The sequence below is a fragment of the Lagenorhynchus albirostris genome, chromosome 1 (assembly GCF_949774975.1).
Source record: "Lagenorhynchus albirostris chromosome 1, mLagAlb1.1, whole genome shotgun sequence".
Lineage (NCBI taxonomy): Eukaryota > Metazoa > Chordata > Mammalia > Artiodactyla > Delphinidae > Lagenorhynchus > Lagenorhynchus albirostris.
The window spans coordinates 138,062,567-138,084,587 of NC_083095.1; the positions used below are offsets into that span (position 1 = coordinate 138,062,567).

General features: G+C 55.2%; 9 non-coding genes across 9 annotated transcripts; all 9 read left to right on the plus strand.

Annotated features, from left to right (window-relative positions):
* Nucleotides 1-1,206: 1,206 nt before the first annotated feature.
* LOC132505819 (small nucleolar RNA SNORD116) lies at nucleotides 1,207-1,298 on the plus strand. The gene has a single exon (XR_009535548.1). It is a non-coding gene; the product is annotated as a small nucleolar RNA SNORD116 (small nucleolar RNA).
* A 2,795-nt stretch (nucleotides 1,299-4,093) lies between these two features.
* Nucleotides 4,094-4,186, plus strand: LOC132505260 (small nucleolar RNA SNORD116). Its single transcript, XR_009535328.1, has one exon. It is a non-coding gene; the product is annotated as a small nucleolar RNA SNORD116 (small nucleolar RNA).
* Nucleotides 4,187-6,123: 1,937 nt separating this feature from the next.
* LOC132505264 (small nucleolar RNA SNORD116) lies at nucleotides 6,124-6,216 on the plus strand. Its single transcript, XR_009535329.1, has one exon. It is a non-coding gene; the product is annotated as a small nucleolar RNA SNORD116 (small nucleolar RNA).
* A 1,950-nt stretch (nucleotides 6,217-8,166) lies between these two features.
* Nucleotides 8,167-8,258, plus strand: LOC132505824 (small nucleolar RNA SNORD116). Its single transcript, XR_009535549.1, has one exon. It is a non-coding gene; the product is annotated as a small nucleolar RNA SNORD116 (small nucleolar RNA).
* Nucleotides 8,259-11,053: 2,795 nt separating this feature from the next.
* Nucleotides 11,054-11,146, plus strand: LOC132505270 (small nucleolar RNA SNORD116). Its single transcript, XR_009535339.1, has one exon. It is a non-coding gene; the product is annotated as a small nucleolar RNA SNORD116 (small nucleolar RNA).
* Nucleotides 11,147-13,096: 1,950 nt separating this feature from the next.
* Nucleotides 13,097-13,188, plus strand: LOC132505830 (small nucleolar RNA SNORD116). Its single transcript, XR_009535552.1, has one exon. It is a non-coding gene; the product is annotated as a small nucleolar RNA SNORD116 (small nucleolar RNA).
* Nucleotides 13,189-15,984: 2,796 nt separating this feature from the next.
* On the plus strand, nucleotides 15,985-16,077 carry LOC132505276 (small nucleolar RNA SNORD116). Its single transcript, XR_009535340.1, has one exon. It is a non-coding gene; the product is annotated as a small nucleolar RNA SNORD116 (small nucleolar RNA).
* A 1,954-nt stretch (nucleotides 16,078-18,031) lies between these two features.
* On the plus strand, nucleotides 18,032-18,124 carry LOC132505281 (small nucleolar RNA SNORD116). Its single transcript, XR_009535343.1, has one exon. It is a non-coding gene; the product is annotated as a small nucleolar RNA SNORD116 (small nucleolar RNA).
* Nucleotides 18,125-20,061: 1,937 nt separating this feature from the next.
* Nucleotides 20,062-20,154, plus strand: LOC132505283 (small nucleolar RNA SNORD116). Its single transcript, XR_009535344.1, has one exon. It is a non-coding gene; the product is annotated as a small nucleolar RNA SNORD116 (small nucleolar RNA).
* The last annotated feature ends 1,867 nt before the right edge of the window (nucleotides 20,155-22,021 follow it).

The following is a 22,021-nucleotide window of genomic DNA, read 5'->3' on the forward strand; positions in this document are numbered from 1 at the left end:
ATGGCAGGGATGGTAGCCTAGCTTCGACTGTGGGGTCCGAACCGTGGTCATGGTTGCTGAAGCCCACCATTTCCTGTGGTGGGCAATCCCATGGTCTCACGGAAAGTGATTTCGCCTAGTTGGCGAGAATTGGCATATAGGCCGAATTTCGTTAGTCCCTTGAGTGGTGCCGGCCCTCATCTTGCCAGTAGCGTGCTGCAGGTCAGGGTCGGCCTGACCAGCGGAGGTTCTCTTGCCTCCGGGAGTGCTGGAAGTGGCCCCAAGTGCACATCAGATGTGCTACTAGCTGGGAGCATCTCCGGGTCCACGTATATGTCATACCCACGGCCGGGAGGCAAGTCTGGTTAGGTCTTTGTGCTTTGGTCAGAAGGCTTGGCTGTGGGAGAGCAGGAATCCATGGCCTATTTCAAAAGCTCCTGGGTTTCAGAATTCGCCTTCCCCCTCTTGAAGCTTGAAGGGGTCTTTCTCCGTTCAGGGAGTGCGGTGTCCAAAGCCAGTGTGCTCTGTTCAACTGTGGCTTTTACGGTTCGTTGTCTCTGTAGAGGGCCTCAGGGACACACGGACACCAAGATGCAGATTCAGAGGAACACAAAGAAGCCCAGAAGTGCGTCCTCGTGAGCAGTTACAGTCACACACATGCACACGCTTGAACACACACATAGACCCTCTCATATACCGGCCAACGTACGTGCCTAACTTTCTGCAGTCGTGCTGTCATACAAACATTGAGTTCTCGGTAAGGGTAGAGGTCCTTGGGAAGCAGGGTCCAGGCTCAGGCCCAGATAATCATTCACATGTATCACGTTCTCTGTTGTCCCTGGTCCAATTCTGAAGCCTGCGTGATTTATGTCCACTTCTGAGGTGCAGTTGCTGGGCAAGGGTGGCCGTATGGAAAGGCAAGAAAACTTTCGCGTTGTGTGATGACGGGAGGTGCTGAGAACTGGAAAAGTGAGGTGGGGGCAGGTTGCTAAGCATGGTCCCGGATGACTCAGGAAGGTAGGCGTTCACCCACCCTAAGATATGCCACTGGATATTAGATTTTCCTCAGACGGGCCCAGTGGCTTCAAGAGTAGATTGACTGTTGCTCTTGCAGAGTGGCCTGAGGGCTGTGGATTTCCCAGGGTTTTGGAGTACTACGAGGTTATGGCTCCTGTGCAGACTTGCATGGCATTCCCGGTTGTGTTCTGCATCGTCTCAGCAGTGCTTGGATCGATGATGACACCCTTGTATGCATTCCTTTGAAAATCTGAACAAAATGAGTGAGACACTCTACCTTCTCCTCATCGAATCTGAGGTCCACAACATTTCCTCTCTCAGGCGTATGGGACAGTGAGGAGAGAAGTAGGTAACCTGTGTAGAGTTGTGATCCCATTGCCAGAGGAATGACCGCCAAAGGGTGTCTTGCAGGATGTAGAGAACATAGACATGCTGAGGGCCAGCGTCCCCTGTTGACATGCATGCAAACACCACTCAGGGCTCCAGACTTGGAGGGGCTCCTGTCTGAGGGTCGACTGTGGCTGCCACTAAGCTGGGTCGTGTGTGAATATCAGGTCACTGCTGAAAGACCGTTGAGGGAATGTGAGGGGGCAGGCTCTCCTGCTGGTCTTCAGAGGCGGAGTGTGTGGTGGTGTAGGCCCAGTGAGCTTGCAGCTTGGAAAGGTGTGCTTTGGCCGGGATCACGCTTTGTGCATGAGGCTTTGGGGTTTAGCTCTGGAAGCCAAAATGAGCAAGCTTCCCTGGTTGGGGCCTGGAGCATCAGGTCAGGCCTGTGGCCCTCTCTGTCGTTTGGTTTGGCTCTTTGAAGTTCTTGAGTGCCCGGTGTGGCTGGAGTAGTGAGTGGGTGTGGACTGGGGTTGGGCTTTGGCGGAAGGGCTGATGGATTAGGCCTAGGTAGGGCCCATGTCAGCTCCTGTATTGCAGCTCCTGGCACAGGTGTTGGCACAAAGTGGGCCATCGTGGAGTGGGGTTAGCACCGAGTGGTGCATTTAAGCCTGCGTGGTGGCTGTTTCGTGGAGAGGAAGGTAAGGCATCATGAGGACATGTCCTGTGTTATGTCGTGGGATGGGCTGTCATTATTGGGGTGCAGGCGCTGGCCACGGCTTCCCAAGGATGTGTCCTGTCCGTGGTGGGTTGGCATCAGCTGCCTATGAAGGGGATGGGTTTGGCAGTTCAAGAGGATGGGGTGAGGTAGGTAACCTGCGGAGAGTTGTGATCCCATTGCTGGAGGAATGACGCCCAAAGGGTGTCTTGCAGGACATAGAGAAGATAGACATGCTGAGGCGTCTGTGCCGCTCTCCTTGAGGATAGGTGAGTTATGCGAATATGCCCTTTGGCCACATTGTTCCCTTGTTTGTGAATATGCAAAGCGAAAAGTTTTTCTCCCACAGGGCATGATGCGTCCGGCCCGGGAGGCACGCAGGACTTTCGAAGAGCCAGAGATTTACCTGGAGCGGTGTGTTGGCGGAACAGCGACGCGGGCACTGTTGCGATGCCGGGTGCGCTGCCGCAGACAGGCACTGTGCCCTTTGAAGCTTCCAGGTCCCCTTGGGTGGCAGAGGTCTTCCGTTGGCAATCTGTCTGTGGTTCTCGGGGACAGTGCCTTTGATCTGTGTGAGGTTCTCTGTAGTGTCGCTGTGGCAGTGGAGAAGTGCCAGGATCCGTGGGGTAGGGTCAGTGTCATCAAAGCAGACATGCTTGCGGTCTGTCATCCCTGGTGTACAGGGTCCCCCTCTTTGCATGATGTCTGTGGCTTCCAATAGGTTCGAGTTGCCCCGTGGGCAGGAGGAGGGCATGGAGGACGGCACGGAGGACGAGGCTGGCAAGGATTTGTGCGTTTCCTCGGGGTTCAGGGCAGCCAAAACTGCTGGCTGGGTGCTGGCGAAACATGGCAGGGATGGTAGCCTAGTTTCGGCTGTGGGGTCTGAACTTGGGTCATGGTTGCTGAAGCCCACCACTTCTTGTGGTGGGCATTCCTATGGGTCCACAGAGAGTGATTTGGCCTAGTTGGCGAGAATTGCCACATAGGCCGAATTTCGTTAGTCCCTTGAGTGGTGCCGGCCCGCATCTTGCCAGTAGCGTGCTGCAGGTCAGGGTCGTCCCGACCAGCGGAGGTTCTCTTGCCTCCAGGAGTGCTCAAAGAGGCCCAAAGTGCACATCAGATGTGCTACTAGCTGGCAGGGTCTCTGGGTCCACGTATATGTCATACCCACGGCCGGGAGGCAAGACTGGTTAGGTCTTTGTGCTTTGGTCAGAAGGCTTGGCTGTGGGAGAGCGGGAATCCGTGGCCTATTTCAAAAGCCCCTGGGTTTCAGAGTTTGCATTCGGCCTCTTGAAGCTTGAAGGGGTCTTTCTCCATTTAGGGAGGGCGGTGTCCAGTGCCAGTGCGCTGCGTATCAACTGTGGCTTTTACGGTTCGGTGTCCCTGTGGAGGACCTCAGGGACACACGGAGACCAAGATGCGGATTCAGAGGAACACAAAGAAGCCAAGAAGCGCGTCCTCGTGAGCAGTTACAGTCATATACACGCACAGGTGTGAACACACACATAGACCCTCTGACATACCGGCCAACGTACGTGCCTAAGTTTCTGCAGTCGTGTTGTCCGACAAACAAGAGTTCTCAGTAAGGGTAGAGGTCCTTGAGAAGCAGGGTCCGGGCTCAAGCCCAGGTAAACATTCGCATGAATCACGTTCTCAGAGGACCCGGGTCCAATTCTGAAGCCTGCGTGATTTATGTCCACTTCTCAGGTGCGGTTTCTGGGCAAGGGTGGCCGACAGTAAAGCAAGACGACTTTCGCCTTGTGTGATGACTGGAGGTGCTAAGGAGAACTGGAAAAGTGAGGTGGGGACAGGTTTCTAAGCGTGGTCCCGGATGACTCAGGAAGGTAGGCGTTCACTCAGCCTAAGATGTGCCATTGGATACTAGGTTTTCCTCAGACGGGCCCAGTGGCTTCAAGAGTAGTTTGACTGTTGCTCTTGCAGAGTGGCCTGAGGGCTGTGGATTCCCCAGGGTTTTGGAATATTATGAGGTCATGGATCCTCTGCAGACCCGCATGGCATGCCTGGTTGTGTTCTGCTGCGTCCCAGCACGTGCTTGGATCGATGATGACACCCTTGTATGCATTCCTTGGAAAATCTGAACAAAATGAGTGAGAACCCTCTACCGTCTCCTCATCGAGTCTGAGGTCCAGCACGTTTCCTCTCTCGGGCGTACGGACAGTGAGGAGCGAGGTTGGTAACCTGCGTAGATTTGTGATCCCATTGCCGGAGGAATGACGCCCAAAGGGTGTCTTGCAGGACGTAGAGAAGATAGACATGCTGAGGCGTCTGTGCCGCTCTCCTTGAAGATAGGTGAGTTATGCGAACATGCCCTTTGGCCACTTTGTTCCCTTGTTTGGGAATGTGCAAAGCGAAAAGTTTTTCTCCCACAGGGCATGATGCGTCTGGCCCGGGAGGCACGCAGGACTTTCGAAGAGCCAGAGATTTACCTGGAGCGGTGTGTTGGCGGAACAGCGACGCGGGCACTGTTGCGATGCCGGGTGCGCTGCCGCAGACAGGCACTGTGCCCTTTGAAGCTTCCAGGTCCCCTTGGGTGGCAGAGGTCTTCCGTTGGCAATCTGTCTGTGGTTCTCGAGGGCAGTGCCTTTGATCTCTGTGAGGTTCTCGGTAGTGTCGCTGTGGCAGTGGAGAAGTGCCAGGATCCGTGGGGTAGAGTCAGTGTCATCAAAGCGAACGTGCTTGCGATCTGTCATCGCAGGTGTACAGTGTCCCCCTGTTTGCACGATGTCTGTGGCTTCCAATAGGGTCGAGTTGCCCCGTGGGCAGGAGGAGGCCACGGAGGACGAGGCTGGCAAGGATTTGTGCGTTTCCTCAGGGTTCAGGGCCGCCAACCCTGCTGGGTGGGTGCTGGCGAAACGTGGCAGGGATGGTAGCCTAGTTTCGGCTGTGGGGTCTGAACTTGGGTCATGGTTGCTGAAGCCCATCATTTCCTGTGGTGGGCATTCCTGTGGGCCCACAGAAAGTGATGTGGCCTAGTTGGCGAGAATAGGCACATAGGCCAAATTTCGTTACCCCTCGAGTGGTGCCGGGCTGCATGTTGCCTGTAGCCTGCCGCAGGTGAGGGTCGGCCCGACCAGCGGAGGTTGTCTTGCCTCCGGGAGTGCTGGAAGTGGCCCCAAGCGCACATCAGATGTGCTAGTAGCTGGCAGGTTCTCCGGGTCCACGTATATGTCACACCCACGGCCGGGAGGCAAGTCTGGTTAGCTCATTGTGCTTTGGTCAGAAGTCTTGGTTGTGGGAGAGCGGGAATCCGTGGCCTCTTTCAACAGCCTCCACGTTTCAGAGTTCGCATTCGGCCTCTTGAAGCTTGAAGGGGGTCTTTCTCCATTCGGGGGGGCGGTTTCCAAAGGCAGTGTGCTGTGTATTAACTGTGGTTTTTACGATTCGGTGTCTGTGCAGAGGGCCTCAGGGACCCAAGGAGACCAAGATGCAGATTCAGAGGAACACAAAGAAGCCCAGAAGCGCGTCCTCGTGCGCAGTTACGGTCACACACGTGCTCACGCGTGAACACACACGTAGACCCTCTCACATACCGGCCAACGTACGTGCCTAACTTTCTGCAGTCGTGCTGTCAGACAAACATTGAGTCCTCAGTAAGGGTAGAGGTCCTTGGGAAGCAGGGTCTGGGCTCACGCTGCGGTAAACATTCGCATGAATCACGTTCTCTGAGGACCCCGGTCCAATTCTGAAGCCTGCGTGATTTATGTCCACTTCTCAGGTGCAGTTGCTGGGCAGCGGTTGCCGTCAGGAAAGGCAAGAAGACTTTCGCGTTGTGTGATGACTGGAGGTGCTCAGGAGAACTGGAAAAGTGAGGTGGGGGCAGGTTGGTAAGCATGGTCCCGGATGACTCAGGAAGGTAGGCGTTCACCCACCCTAAGATGTGCCACTGGATATTAGGTTTTCCTCAGACGGGCCCAGTGGCTTCAAGAGTAGATTGACTGTTACTCTTGCAGAGTGGCCTGAGGGCTGTGGATTCCCCAGGGTTTTGGAGTACTACGAGGTCATGTCTCCTCTGCAGACCCGCATGGCATGACTGGTTGTGTTCTGCTGCGTCCCAGCACGTGCTTGGATCGATGATGACACCCTTGTATGCATTCCTTGGAAAATCTGAACAAAATGAGTGAGAACCCTCTACCGTCTCCTCATCGAGTCTGAGGTCCAGCACGTTTCCTCTCTCGGGCGTACGGACAGTGAGGAGCGAGGTTGGTAACCTGCGTAGATTTGTGATCCCATTGCCGGAGGAATGACGCCCAAAGGGTGTCTTGCAGGACGTAGAGAAGATAGACATGCTGAGGCGTCTGTGCCGCTCTCCTTGAAGATAGGTGAGTTATGCGAACATGCCCTTCGGCCACTTTGTTCCCTTGTTTGGGAATGTGCAAAGCGAAAAGTTTTTCTCCCACAGGGCATGATGCGTCCGGCCCGTGAGGCACGCAGGACTTTCGAAGAGCCAGAGATTTACCTGGAGCGGTGTGTTGGTGGAACAGCGACGCGGGCACTGTTGCGATGCCGGGTGCGCTGCCGCAGACAGGCACTGTGCCCTTTGAAGCTTCCAGGTCCCCTTGGGTGGCAGGTCCCCTTGGGTGGCAGAGGTCTTCCGTTGGCAATCTGTCTGTGGTTCGCGGGGACAGTGCCTTTGATCTCTGTGAGGTTCTCGGTAGTGTCGCTGTGGCAGTGGAGAAGTGCTAGGATCCGTGGGGTAGGGTCAGTGTCATCAAAGCGGACATGCTTGCGGTCTGTAATCCCTGGTGTACAGTGTCCCCCTGTTTGCATGATGTCTGTGGCTTCCACTAGGGTCGAGTTGCCCAGTGGGCAGGAGGAGGGCACTGAGGAAGAATCTGTCCAGGGTTTGTGCGTTTCCTCGGGGTTCAGGGCAGCCAACACTGCTGCGTGGGTGCTGGCAAAACATGGCAGGGATGGTAGCCTAGCTTCGACTGTGGGGTCCGAACCGTGGTCATGGTTGCTGAAGCCCACCATTTCCTGTGGTGGGCAATCCCATGGTCTCACGGAAAGTGATTTCGCCTAGTTGGCGAGAATTGGCATATAGGCCGAATTTCGTTAGTCCCTTGAGTGGTGCCGGCCCTCATCTTGCCAGTAGCGTGCTGCAGGTCAGGGTCGGCCTGACCAGCGGAGGTTCTCTTGCCTCCGGGAGTGCTGGAAGTGGCCCCAAGTGCACATCAGATGTGCTACTAGCTGGGAGCATCTCCGGGTCCACGTATATGTCATACCCACGGCCGGGAGGCAAGTCTGGTTAGGTCTTTGTGCTTTGGTCAGAAGGCTTGGCTGTGGGAGAGCAGGAATCCATGGCCTGTTTCAAAAGCTCCTGGGTTTCAGAATTCGCCTTCCCCCTCTTGAAGCTTGAAGGGGTCTTTCTCCGTTCAGGGAGTGCGGTGTCCAAAGCCAGTGTGCTCTGTTCAACTGTGGCTTTTACGGTTCGTTGTCTCTGTAGAGGGCCTCAGGGACACACGGACACCAAGATGCAGATTCAGAGGAACACAAAGAAGCCCAGAAGTGCGTCCTCGTGAGCAGTTACAGTCACACACATGCACACGCTTGAACACACACATAGACCCTCTCATATACCGGCCAACGTACGTGCCTAACTTTCTGCAGTCGTGCTGTCATACAAACATTGAGTTCTCGGTAAGGGTAGAGGTCCTTGGGAAGCAGGGTCCAGGCTCAGGCCCAGATAATCATTCACATGTATCACGTTCTCTGTTGTCCCTGGTCCAATTCTGAAGCCTGCGTGATTTATGTCCACTTCTGAGGTGCAGTTGCTGGGCAAGGGTGGCCGTATGGAAAGGCAAGAAAACTTTCGCGTTGTGTGATGACGGGAGGTGCTGAGAACTGGAAAAGTGAGGTGGGGGCAGGTTGCTAAGCATGGTCCCAGATGACTCAGGAAGGTAGGCGTTCACCCACCCTAAGATATGCCACTGGATATTAGATTTTCCTCAGACGGGCCCAGTGGCTTCAAGAGTAGATTGACTGTTGCCCTTGCAGAGTGGCCTGAGGGCTGTGGATTTCCCAGGGTTTTGGAGTACTACGAGGTTATGGCTCCTGTGCAGACTTGCATGGCATTCCCGGTTGTGTTCTGCATCGTCTCAGCAGTGCTTGGATCGATGATGACACCCTTGTATGCATTCCTTTGAAAATCTGAACAAAATGAGTGAGACACTCTACCTTCTCCTCATCGAATCTGAGGTCCACAACATTTCCTCTCTCAGGCGTATGGGACAGTGAGGAGAGAAGTAGGTAACCTGTGTAGAGTTGTGATCCCATTGCCAGAGGAATGACCGCCAAAGGGTGTCTTGCAGGATGTAGAGAACATAGACATGCTGAGGGCCAGCGTCCCCTGTTGACATGCATGCAAACACCACTCAGGGCTCCAGACTTGGAGGGGCTCCTGTCTGAGGGTCGACTGTGGCTGCCACTAAGCTGGGTCGTGTGTGAATATCAGGTCACTGCTGAAAGACCGTTGAGGGAATGTGAGGGGGCAGGCTCTCCTGCTGGTCTTCAGAGGCGGAGTGTGTGGTGGTGTAGGCCCAGTGAGCTTGCAGCTTGGAAAGGTGTGCTTTGGCCGGGATCACGCTTTGTGCATGAGGCTTTGGGGTTTAGCTCTGGAAGCCAAAATGAGCAAGCTTCCCTGGTTGGGGCCTGGAGCATCAGGTCAGGCCTGTGGCCCTCTCTGTCGTTTGGTTTGGCTCTTTGAAGTTCTTGAGTGCCCGGTGTGGCTGGAGTAGTGAGTGGGTGTGGACTGGGGTTGGGCTTTGGCGGAAGGGCTGATGGATTAGGCCTAGGTAGGGCCCATGTCAGCTCCTGTATTGCAGCTCCTGGCACAGGTGTTGGCACAAAGTGGGCCATCGTGGAGTGGGGTTAGCACCGAGTGGTGCATTTAAGCCTGCGTGGTGGCTGTTTCGTGGAGAGGAAGGTAAGGCATCATGAGGACATGTCCTGTGTTATGTCGTGGGATGGGCTGTCATTATTGGGGTGCAGGCGCTGGCCACGGCTTCCCAAGGATGTGTCCTGTCCGTGGTGGGTTGGCATCAGCTGCCTATGAAGGGGATGGGTTTGGCAGTTCAAGAGGATGGGGTGAGGTAGGTAACCTGCGGAGAGTTGTGATCCCATTGCTGGAGGAATGACGCCCAAAGGGTGTCTTGCAGGACATAGAGAAGATAGACATGCTGAGGCGTCTGTGCCGCTCTCCTTGAGGATAGGTGAGTTATGCGAATATGCCCTTTGGCCACATTGTTCCCTTGTTTGTGAATATGCAAAGCGAAAAGTTTTTCTCCCACAGGGCATGATGCGTCCGGCCCGGGAGGCACGCAGGACTTTCGAAGAGCCAGAGATTTACCTGGAGCGGTGTGTTGGCGGAACAGCGACGCGGGCACTGTTGCGATGCCGGGTGCGCTGCCGCAGACAGGCACTGTGCCCTTTGAAGCTTCCAGGTCCCCTTGGGTGGCAGAGGTCTTCCGTTGGCAATCTGTCTGTGGTTCTCGGGGACAGTGCCTTTGATCTGTGTGAGGTTCTCTGTAGTGTCGCTGTGGCAGTGGAGAAGTGCCAGGATCCGTGGGGTAGGGTCAGTGTCATCAAAGCAGACATGCTTGCGGTCTGTCATCCCTGGTGTACAGGGTCCCCCTCTTTGCATGATGTCTGTGGCTTCCAATAGGTTCGAGTTGCCCCGTGGGCAGGAGGAGGGCATGGAGGACGGCACGGAGGACGAGGCTGGCAAGGATTTGTGCGTTTCCTCGGGGTTCAGGGCAGCCAAAACTGCTGGCTGGGTGCTGGCGAAACATGGCAGGGATGGTAGCCTAGTTTCGGCTGTGGGGTCTGAACTTGGGTCATGGTTGCTGAAGCCCACCACTTCTTGTGGTGGGCATTCCTATGGGTCCACAGAGAGTGATTTGGCCTAGTTGGCGAGAATTGCCACATAGGCCGAATTTCGTTAGTCCCTTGAGTGGTGCCGGCCCGCATCTTGCCAGTAGCGTGCTGCAGGTCAGGGTCGTCCCGACCAGCGGAGGTTCTCTTGCCTCCAGGAGTGCTCAAAGAGGCCCAAAGTGCACATCAGATGTGCTACTAGCTGGCAGGGTCTCTGGGTCCACGTATATGTCATACCCACGGCCGGGAGGCAAGACTGGTTAGGTCTTTGTGCTTTGGTCAGAAGGCTTGGCTGTGGGAGAGCGGGAATCCGTGGCCTATTTCAAAAGCCCCTGGGTTTCAGAGTTTGCATTCGGCCTCTTGAAGCTTGAAGGGGTCTTTCTCCATTTAGGGAGGGCGGTGTCCAGTGCCAGTGCGCTGCGTATCAACTGTGGCTTTTACGGTTCGGTGTCCCTGTGGAGGACCTCAGGGACACACGGAGACCAAGATGCGGATTCAGAGGAACACAAAGAAGCCAAGAAGCGCGTCCTCGTGAGCAGTTACAGTCATATACACGCACAGGTGTGAACACACACATAGACCCTCTGACATACCGGCCAACGTACGTGCCTAAGTTTCTGCAGTCGTGTTGTCCGACAAACAAGAGTTCTCAGTAAGGGTAGAGGTCCTTGAGAAGCAGGGTCCGGGCTCAAGCCCAGGTAAACATTCGCATGAATCACGTTCTCAGAGGACCCGGGTCCAATTCTGAAGCCTGCGTGATTTATGTCCACTTCTCAGGTGCGGTTTCTGGGCAAGGGTGGCCGACAGTAAAGCAAGACGACTTTCGCCTTGTGTGATGACTGGAGGTGCTAAGGAGAACTGGAAAAGTGAGGTGGGGACAGGTTTCTAAGCGTGGTACCGGATGACTCAGGAAGGTAGGCGTTCACTCAGCCTAAGATGTGCCATTGGATACTAGGTTTTCCTCAGACGGGCCCAGTGGCTTCAAGAGTAGTTTGACTGTTGCTCTTGCAGAGTGGCCTGAGGGCTGTGGATTCCCCAGGGTTTTGGAATATTATGAGGTCATGGATCCTCTGCAGACCCGCATGGCATGCCTGGTTGTGTTCTGCTGCGTCCCAGCACGTGCTTGGATCGATGATGACACCCTTGTATGCATTCCTTGGAAAATCTGAACAAAATGAGTGAGAACCCTCTACCGTCTCCTCATCGAGTCTGAGGTCCAGCACGTTTCCTCTCTCGGGCGTACGGACAGTGAGGAGCGAGGTTGGTAACCTGCGTAGATTTGTGATCCCATTGCCGGAGGAATGACGCCCAAAGGGTGTCTTGCAGGACGTAGAGAAGATAGACATGCTGAGGCGTCTGTGCCGCTCTCCTTGAAGATAGGTGAGTTATGCGAACATGCCCTTTGGCCACTTTGTTCCCTTGTTTGGGAATGTGCAAAGCGAAAAGTTTTTCTCCCACAGGGCATGATGCGTCCGGCCCGTGAGGCACGCAGGACTTTCGAAGAGCCAGAGATTTACCTGGAGCGGTGTGTTGGTGGAACAGCGACGCGGGCACTGTTGCGATGCCGGGTGCGCTGCCGCAGACAGGCACTGTGCCCTTTGAAGCTTCCAGGTCCCCTTGGGTGGCAGGTCCCCTTGGGTGGCAGAGGTCTTCCGTTGGCAATCTGTCTGTGGTTCGCGGGGACAGTGCCTTTGATCTCTGTGAGGTTCTCGGTAGTGTCGCTGTGGCAGTGGAGAAGTGCTAGGATCCGTGGGGTAGGGTCAGTGTCATCAAAGCGGACATGCTTGCGGTCTGTAATCCCTGGTGTACAGTGTCCCCCTGTTTGCATGATGTCTGTGGCTTCCACTAGGGTCGAGTTGCCCAGTGGGCAGGAGGAGGGCACTGAGGAAGAATCTGTCCAGGGTTTGTGCGTTTCCTCGGGGTTCAGGGCAGCCAACACTGCTGCGTGGGTGCTGGCAAAACATGGCAGGGATGGTAGCCTAGCTTCGACTGTGGGGTCCGAACCGTGGTCATGGTTGCTGAAGCCCACCATTTCCTGTGGTGGGCAATCCCATGGTCTCACGGAAAGTGATTTCGCCTAGTTGGCGAGAATTGGCATATAGGCCGAATTTCGTTAGTCCCTTGAGTGGTGCCGGCCCTCATCTTGCCAGTAGCGTGCTGCAGGTCAGGGTCGGCCTGACCAGCGGAGGTTCTCTTGCCTCCGGGAGTGCTGGAAGTGGCCCCAAGTGCACATCAGATGTGCTACTAGCTGGGAGCATCTCCGGGTCCACGTATATGTCATACCCACGGCCGGGAGGCAAGTCTGGTTAGGTCTTTGTGCTTTGGTCAGAAGGCTTGGCTGTGGGAGAGCAGGAATCCATGGCCTGTTTCAAAAGCTCCTGGGTTTCAGAATTCGCCTTCCCCCTCTTGAAGCTTGAAGGGGTCTTTCTCCGTTCAGGGAGTGCGGTGTCCAAAGCCAGTGTGCTCTGTTCAACTGTGGCTTTTACGGTTCGTTGTCTCTGTAGAGGGCCTCAGGGACACACGGACACCAAGATGCAGATTCAGAGGAACACAAAGAAGCCCAGAAGTGCGTCCTCGTGAGCAGTTACAGTCACACACATGCACACGCTTGAACACACACATAGACCCTCTCATATACCGGCCAACGTACGTGCCTAACTTTCTGCAGTCGTGCTGTCATACAAACATTGAGTTCTCGGTAAGGGTAGAGGTCCTTGGGAAGCAGGGTCCAGGCTCAGGCCCAGATAATCATTCACATGTATCACGTTCTCTGTTGTCCCTGGTCCAATTCTGAAGCCTGCGTGATTTATGTCCACTTCTGAGGTGCAGTTGCTGGGCAAGGGTGGCCGTATGGAAAGGCAAGAAAACTTTCGCGTTGTGTGATGACGGGAGGTGCTGAGAACTGGAAAAGTGAGGTGGGGGCAGGTTGCTAAGCATGGTCCCGGATGACTCAGGAAGGTAGGCGTTCACCCACCCTAAGATATGCCACTGGATATTAGATTTTCCTCAGACGGGCCCAGTGGCTTCAAGAGTAGATTGACTGTTGCCCTTGCAGAGTGGCCTGAGGGCTGTGGATTTCCCAGGGTTTTGGAGTACTACGAGGTTATGGCTCCTGTGCAGACTTGCATGGCATTCCCGGTTGTGTTCTGCATCGTCTCAGCAGTGCTTGGATCGATGATGACACCCTTGTATGCATTCCTTTGAAAATCTGAACAAAATGAGTGAGACACTCTACCTTCTCCTCATCGAATCTGAGGTCCACAACATTTCCTCTCTCAGGCGTATGGGACAGTGAGGAGAGAAGTAGGTAACCTGTGTAGAGTTGTGATCCCATTGCCAGAGGAATGACCGCCAAAGGGTGTCTTGCAGGATGTAGAGAACATAGACATGCTGAGGGCCAGCGTCCCCTGTTGACATGCATGCAAACACCACTCAGGGCTCCAGACTTGGAGGGGCTCCTGTCTGAGGGTCGACTGTGGCTGCCACTAAGCTGGGTCGTGTGTGAATATCAGGTCACTGCTGAAAGACCGTTGAGGGAATGTGAGGGGGCAGGCTCTCCTGCTGGTCTTCAGAGGCGGAGTGTGTGGTGGTGTAGGCCCAGTGAGCTTGCAGCTTGGAAAGGTGTGCTTTGGCCGGGATCACGCTTTGTGCATGAGGCTTTGGGGTTTAGCTCTGGAAGCCAAAATGAGCAAGCTTCCCTGGTTGGGGCCTGGAGCATCAGGTCAGGCCTGTGGCCCTCTCTGTCGTTTGGTTTGGCTCTTTGAAGTTCTTGAGTGCCCGGTGTGGCTGGAGTAGTGAGTGGGTGTGGACTGGGGTTGGGCTTTGGCGGAAGGGCTGATGGATTAGGCCTAGGTAGGGCCCATGTCAGCTCCTGTATTGCAGCTCCTGGCACAGGTGTTGGCACAAAGTGGGCCATCGTGGAGTGGGGTTAGCACCGAGTGGTGCATTTAAGCCTGCGTGGTGGCTGTTTCGTGGAGAGGAAGGTAAGGCATCATGAGGACATGTCCTGTGTTATGTCGTGGGATGGGCTGTCATTATTGGGGTGCAGGCGCTGGCCACGGCTTCCCAAGGATGTGTCCTGTCCGTGGTGGGTTGGCATCAGCTGCCTATGAAGGGGATGGGTTTGGCAGTTCAAGAGGATGGGGTGAGGTAGGTAACCTGCGGAGAGTTGTGATCCCATTGCTGGAGGAATGACGCCCAAAGGGTGTCTTGCAGGACATAGAGAAGATAGACATGCTGAGGCGTCTGTGCCGCTCTCCTTGAGGATAGGTGAGTTATGCGAATATGCCCTTTGGCCACATTGTTCCCTTGTTTGTGAATATGCAAAGCGAAAAGTTTTTCTCCCACAGGGCATGATGCGTCCGGCCCGGGAGGCACGCAGGACTTTCGAAGAGCCAGAGATTTACCTGGAGCGGTGTGTTGGCGGAACAGCGACGCGGGCACTGTTGCGATGCCGGGTGCGCTGCCGCAGACAGGCACTGTGCCCTTTGAAGCTTCCAGGTCCCCTTGGGTGGCAGAGGTCTTCCGTTGGCAATCTGTCTGTGGTTCTCGGGGACAGTGCCTTTGATCTGTGTGAGGTTCTCTGTAGTGTCGCTGTGGCAGTGGAGAAGTGCCAGGATCCGTGGGGTAGGGTCAGTGTCATCAAAGCAGACATGCTTGCGGTCTGTCATCCCTGGTGTACAGGGTCCCCCTCTTTGCATGATGTCTGTGGCTTCCAATAGGTTCGAGTTGCCCCGTGGGCAGGAGGAGGGCATGGAGGACGGCACGGAGGACGAGGCTGGCAAGGATTTGTGCGTTTCCTCGGGGTTCAGGGCAGCCAAAACTGCTGGCTGGGTGCTGGCGAAACATGGCAGGGATGGTAGCCTAGTTTCGGCTGTGGGGTCTGAACTTGGGTCATGGTTGCTGAAGCCCACCACTTCTTGTGGTGGGCATTCCTATGGGTCCACAGAGAGTGATTTGGCCTAGTTGGCGAGAATTGCCACATAGGCCGAATTTCGTTAGTCCCTTGAGTGGTGCCGGCCCGCATCTTGCCAGTAGCGTGCTGCAGGTCAGGGTCGTCCCGACCAGCGGAGGTTCTCTTGCCTCCAGGAGTGCTCAAAGAGGCCCAAAGTGCACATCAGATGTGCTACTAGCTGGCAGGGTCTCTGGGTCCACGTATATGTCATACCCACGGCCGGGAGGCAAGACTGGTTAGGTCTTTGTGCTTTGGTCAGAAGGCTTGGCTGTGGGAGAGCGGGAATCCGTGGCCTATTTCAAAAGCCCCTGGGTTTCAGAGTTTGCATTCGGCCTCTTGAAGCTTGAAGGGGTCTTTCTCCATTTAGGGAGGGCGGTGTCCAGTGCCAGTGCGCTGCGTATCAACTGTGGCTTTTACGGTTCGGTGTCCCTGTGGAGGACCTCAGGGACACACGGAGACCAAGATGCGGATTCAGAGGAACACAAAGAAGCCAAGAAGCGCGTCCTCGTGAGCAGTTACAGTCATATACACGCACAGGTGTGAACACACACATAGACCCTCTGACATACCGGCCAACGTACGTGCCTAACTTTCTGCAGTCGTGTTGTCCGACAAACAAGAGTTCTCAGTAAGGGTAGAGGTCCTTGAGAAGCAGGGTCCGGGCTCAAGCCCAGGTAAACATTCGCATGAATCACGTTCTCAGAGGACCCGGGTCCAATTCTGAAGCCTGCGTGATTTATGTCCACTTCTCAGGTGCGGTTTCTGGGCAAGGGTGGCCGACAGTAAAGGCAAGAAGACTTTCGCATTGTCTGATAACTGGAGGTGCTCAGGAGAACTGGAAAAGTGAGGTGGGGACAGGTTTCTAAGCGTGGTCCCGGATGACTCAGGAAGGTAGGCATTCACTCAGCCTAAGATGTGCCATTGGATATTAGGTTTTCCTCAGACGGGCCCAGTGGCTTCAAGAGTAGTTTGACTGTTGCTCTTGCAGAGTGGCCTGAGGGCTGCAGATTCCCCAGGGTTTTGGAGTACTACGAGGTCATGGCTCCTCTGCCGACCCGCATGGCATGCCTGGTTGTGTTCTGCAGCATCCCAGCACGTGCTTGGATCGATGATGACACCCTTGTATGCATTCCTTGGAAAATCTGAACAAAATGAGTGAGAACCCTCTACCGTCTCCTCATCGAGTCTGAGGTCCAGCACGTTTCATCTCTCGGGCGTACGGACAGTGAGGAGCGAGGTAGGTAACCTGCGTAGATTTGTGATCCCATTGCCGGAGGAATGACGCCCAAAGGGTGTCTTGCAGGACGTAGAGAAGATAGACATGCTGAGGCATCTGTGCCGCTCTCCTTGAGGATAGGTGAGTTGTGTGAACATGCCATTTGGCCAATATGTTGCCTTGTTTGGGAATGTGCAAAGCGAAAATCTTTTCTCCCACAGGGCATGATGCATCCGGCCCGTGAGGCACGCGGGACTTTCGAAGAGCCAGAGATTTATCTGGAGCAGTGTGTTGGTGGAACAGCGACGCGGGCACTGTTGCGATGCCGGGTGCGCTGCCGCAGACAGGCACTGTGCCCTTTGAAGCTTCCAGGTCCCCTTGGGTGGCAGGTCCCCTTGGGTGGCAGAGGTCTTCCTTTGGCAATCTGTCTGTGGTTCGCGGGGACAGTGCCTTTGATCTCTGTGAGGTTCTCGGTAGTGTCGCTGTGGCAGTGGAGAAGTGCTAGGATCCGTGGGGTAGGGTCAGTGTCATCAAAGCAGACATGCTTGCGATCTGTAATCCCTGGTGTACAGTGTCCCCCTGTTTGCACGATGTCTGTGGCTTCCAGTAGGGTCGAATTGCCCCGTGGGCCGGAGGAAGGCACGGAGGAAGAATCTGTCCAGGGTTTGTGCGTTTCCTCGGGGTTCAGGGCCGCCAACACTACTGGCTGGGTGCTGGCGAAACATGGCAGGGATGGTAGCCTAGCTTCGGCTGTGGGGTCCGAACCGGGGTCATGGTTGCTGAAGCCCACCACTTCCTGGGGTGGGCATTCCCATGGGTCCACGGAAATTGATTTGGCCTAGTTGGCGAGAATTCGCACATTGGCCGAATTTCGTTAGTCCCTTGAGTGGTGCCGGCCCGCATCTTGCCAGTAGCGTGCTGCAGGTCAGGGTCGTCCCGACCAGCGGAGGTTCTCTTGCCTCCAGGAGTGCTCAAAGAGGCCCAAAGTGCACATCAGATGTGCTACTAGCTGGCAGGGTCTCTGGGTCCACGTATATGTCATACCCACGGCCGGGAGGCAAGACTGGTTAGGTCTTTGTGCTTTGGTCAGAAGGCTTGGCTGTGGGAGAGCGGGAATCCGTGGCCTATTTCAAAAGCCCCTGGGTTTCAGAGTTTGCATTCGGCCTCTTGAAGCTTGAAGGGGTCTTTCTCCATTTAGGGAGGGCGGTGTCCAGTGCCAGTGCGCTGTGTATCAACTGTGGCTTTTACGGTTCGGTGTCCCTGTGGAGGACCTCAGGGACACACGGAGACCAAGATGCGGATTCAGAGGAACACAAAGAAGCCCAGAAGCGCGTCCTCGTGAGCAGTTACAGTCATATACACGCACAGGTGTGAACCCACACATAGACCCTCTGACATACCGGCCAACGTACATGCCTAAGTTTCTGCAGTCGTGTTGTCCGACAAACATTGAGTTCTCAGTAAGGGTAGAGGTCCTTGGGAAGCAGGGTCCGGGCTCAAGCCCAGGTAAACATTCGCATGAATCACGTTCTCTGAGGACCCCGGTCCAATTCTGAAGCCTGCGTGATTTATGTCCACTTCTCAGGTGCGGTTTCTGGGCAAGGGTGGCCGACAGTAAAGCAAGAAGACTTTCGCGTTGTGTGATGACTGGAGGTGCTCAGGAGAACTGGAAAAGCGAGGTGGGGACAGGTTTCTAAGCGTGGTCCCGGATGACTCAGGAAGGTAGGCGTTCACTCAGCCTAAGATGTGCCATTGGATACTAGGTTTTCCTCAGACGGGCCCAGTGGCTTCAAGAGTAGTTTGACTGTTGCTCTTGCAGAGTGGCCTGAGGGCTGTGGATTCCCCAGGGTTTTAGAATATTATGAGGTCATGGCTCCTCTGCAGACCCGCATGGCATGCCTGGTTGTGTTCTGCAGCGTCCCAGCACGTGCTTGGATCGATGATGACACCCTTGTATGCATTCCTTGGAAAATCTGAACAAAATGAGTGAGAACCCTCTACCGTCTCCTCATCGAGTCTGAGGTCCAGCACGTTTCCTCTCTCGGGCGTACGGACAGTGAGGAGCGAGGTAGGTAACCTGCGTAGATTTGTGATCCCATTGCCGGAGGAATGACGCCCAAAGGGTGTCTTGCAGGACGTAGAGAAGATAGACATGCTGAGGCGTCTGTGCCGCTCTCCTTGAAGATAGGTGAGTTATGCGAACATGCCCTTTGGCCACTTTGTTCCCTTGTTTGGGAATGTGCAAAGCGAAAAGTTTTTCTCCCACAGGGCATGATGCGTCCGGCCCGTGAGGCACGCAGGACTTTCGAAGAGCCAGAGATTTACCTGGAGCGGTGTGTTGGCGGAACAGCGACGCGGGCACTGTTGCGATGCCGGGTGCGCTGCCGCAGACAGGCACTGTGCCCTTTGAAGCTTCCAGGTCCCCTTGGGTGGCAGAGGTCTTCTGTTGGCAATCTGTCTGTGGTTCTCGAGGGCAGTGCCTTTGACCTCTGTGAGGTTCTCGGTAGTGTCGCTGTGGCAGTGGAGAAGTGCCAGGATCCGTGGGTTAGGGTCAGTGTCATCAAAGCGGACGTGCTTGCGATCTGTCATCGCAGGTGTACAGTGTCCCCCTGTTTGCACGATGTCTTTGGCTTCCAATAGGGTCGAGTTGCCCCGTGGGCAGAAGGAGGCCACGGAGGATGATGCTGGCAAGGATTTGTGCGTTTCCTCAGGGTTCAGGGCCGCCAACCCTGCTGGGTGGGTGCTGGCGAAACGTGGCAGGGATGGTAGCCTAGTTTCGGCTGTGGGGTCTGAACTTGGGTCATGGTTGCTGAAGCCCATCATTTCCTGTGGTGGGCATTCCTATGGGCCCACAGAAAGTGATGTGGCCTAGTTGGCGAGAATAGGCACATAGGCCAAATTTCGTTACCCCTCGAGTGGTGCCGGGCTGCATGTTGCCTGTAGCCTGCCGCAGGTGAGGGTCGGCCCGACCAGCGGAGGTTGTCTTGCCTCCGGGAGTGCTGGAAGTGGCCCCAAGCGCACATCAGATGTGCTAGTAGCTGGCAGGTTCTCCGGGTCCACGTATATGTCACACCCACGGCCGGGAGGCAAGTCTGGTTAGGTCTTTGTGCTTTGGTCAGAAGTCTTGGTTGTGGGAGAGCGGGAATCCGTGGCCTATTTCAACAGCCCCTGGGTTTCAGAGTTTGCATTCGGCCTCTTGAAGCTTGAAGGGGTCTTTCTCCATTTAGGGAGGGCGGTGTCCAGTGCCAGTGCGCTGCGTATCAACTGTGGCTTTTATGGTTCGGTGTCCCTGTGGAGGACCTCAGGGACACACGGAGACCAAGATGCGGATTCAGAGGAACACAAAGAAGCCCAGAAGCGCGTCCTCGTGAGGTGTTACAGTCACATACACGCATAGGTGTGAACACACACATAGACCCTCTGAAATACCGGCCAACGTACGTGCCTAACTTTCTGCAGTCGTGTTGTCAGACAAACATTGAGTTCTCAGTAAGGATAGAGGTCCTTGGGAAGCAGGGTCCGGGCTCAAGCCCAGGTAAACATTCGCACGAATCACACTCTCTGTGGGCCCCAGTCCAATTCTGAGGCCTGCGTGATTTATGTCCACTTCTCAGGTGCGGTTTCTGGGCAAGGGTGGCCGACAGTAAAGGCAAGAAGACTTTCGCATTGTCTGATAACTGGAGGTGCTCAGGAGAACTGGAAAAGTGAGGTGGGGACAGGTTTCTAAGCGTGGTCCCGGATGACTCAGGAAGGTAGGCATTCACTCAGCCTAAGATGTGCCATTGGATATTAGGTTTTCCTCAGACGGGCCCAGTGGCTTCAAGAGTAGTTTGACTGTTGCTCTTGCAGAGTGGCCTGAGGGCTGCAGATTCCCCAGGGTTTTGGAGTACTACGAGGTCATGGCTCCTCTGCCGACCCGCATGGCATGCCTGGTTGTGTTCTGCAGCATCCCAGCACGTGCTTGGATCGATGATGACACCCTTGTATGCATTCCTTGGAAAATCTGAACAAAATGAGTGAGAACCCTCTACCGTCTCCTCATCGAGTCTGAGGTCCAGCACGTTTCATCTCTCGGGCGTACGGACAGTGAAGAGCGAGGTAGGTAACCTGCGTAGATTTGTGATCCCATTGCCGGAGGAATGACGCCCAAAGGGTGTCTTGCAGGACGTAGAGAAGATAGACATGCTGAGGCATCTGTGCCGCTCTCCTTGAGGATAGGTGAGTTGTGTGAACATGCCATTTGGCCAATATGTTGCCTTGTTTGGGAATGTGCAAAGCGAAAATCTTTTCTCCCACAGGGCATGATGCATCCGGCCCGTGAGGCACGCGGGACTTTCGAAGAGCCAGAGATTTATCTGGAGCAGTGTGTTGGTGGAACAGCGACGCGGGCACTGTTGCGATGCCGGGTGCGCTGCCGCAGACAGGCACTGTGCCCTTTGAAGCTTCCAGGTCCCCTTGGGTGGCAGGTCCCCTTGGGTGGCAGAGGTCTTCCTTTGGCAATCTGTCTGTGGTTCGCGGGGACAGTGCCTTTGATCTCTGTGAGGTTCTCGGTAGTGTCGCTGTGGCAGTGGAGAAGTGCTAGGATCCGTGGGGTAGGGTCAGTGTCATCAAAGCAGACATGCTTGCGATCTGTAATCCCTGGTGTACAGTGTCCCCCTGTTTGCACGATGTCTGTGGCTTCCAGTAGGGTCGAGTTGCCCCGTGGGCCGGAGGAAGGCACGGAGGAAGAATCTGTCCAGGGTTTGTGCGTTTCCTCGGGGTTCAGGGCCGCCAACACTACTGGCTGGGTGCTGGCGAAACATGGCAGGGATGGTAGCCTAGCTTCGGCTGTGGGGTCCGAACCGGGGTCATGGTTGCTGAAGCCCACCACTTCCTGGGGTGGGCATTCCCATGGGTCCAGGGAAATTGATTTGGCCTAGTTGGCGAGAATTCGCACATTGGCCGAATTTCGTTAGTCCCTTGAGTGGTGCCGGCCCGCATCTTGCCAGTAGCGTGCTGCAGGTCAGGGTCGTCCCGACCAGCGGAGGTTCTCTTGCCTCCAGGAGTGCTCAAAGAGGCCCAAAGTGCACATCAGATGTGCTACTAGCTGGCAGGGTCTCTGGGTCCACGTATATGTCATACCCACGGCCGGGAGGCAAGACTGGTTAGGTCTTTGTGCTTTGGTCAGAAGGCTTGGCTGTGGGAGAGCGGGAATCCGTGGCCTATTTCAAAAGCCCCTGGGTTTCAGAGTTTGCATTCGGCCTCTTGAAGCTTGAAGGGGTCTTTCTCCATTTAGGGAGGGCGGTGTCCAGTGCCAGTGCGCTGCGTATCAACTGTGGCTTTTACGGTTCGGTGTCCCTGTGGAGGACCTCAGGGACACACGGAGACCAAGATGCGGATTCAGAGGAACACAAAGAAGCCAAGAAGCGCGTCCTCGTGAGCAGTTACAGTCATATACACGCACAGGTGTGAACACACACATAGACCCTCTGACATACCGGCCAACGTACGTGCCTAAGTTTCTGCAGTCGTGTTGTCCGACAAACAAGAGTTCTCAGTAAGGGTAGAGGTCCTTGGGAAGCAGGGTCCGGGCTCAAGCCCAGGTAAACATTCGCATGAATCACGTTCTCAGAGGACCCGGGTCCAATTCTGAAGCCTGCGTGATTTATGTCCACTTCTCAGGTGCGGTTTCTGGGCAAGGGTGGCCGACAGTAAAGCAAGACGACTTTCGCCTTGTGTGATGACTGGAGGTGCTAAGGAGAACTGGAAAAGCGAGGTGGGGACAGGTTTCTAAGCGTGGTCCCGGATGACTCAGGAAGGTAGGCGTTCACTCAGCCTAAGATGTGCCATTGGATACTAGGTTTTCCTCAGACGGGCCCAGTGGCTTCAAGAGTAGTTTGACTGTTGCTCTTGCAGAGTGGCCTGAGGGCTGTGGATTCCCCAG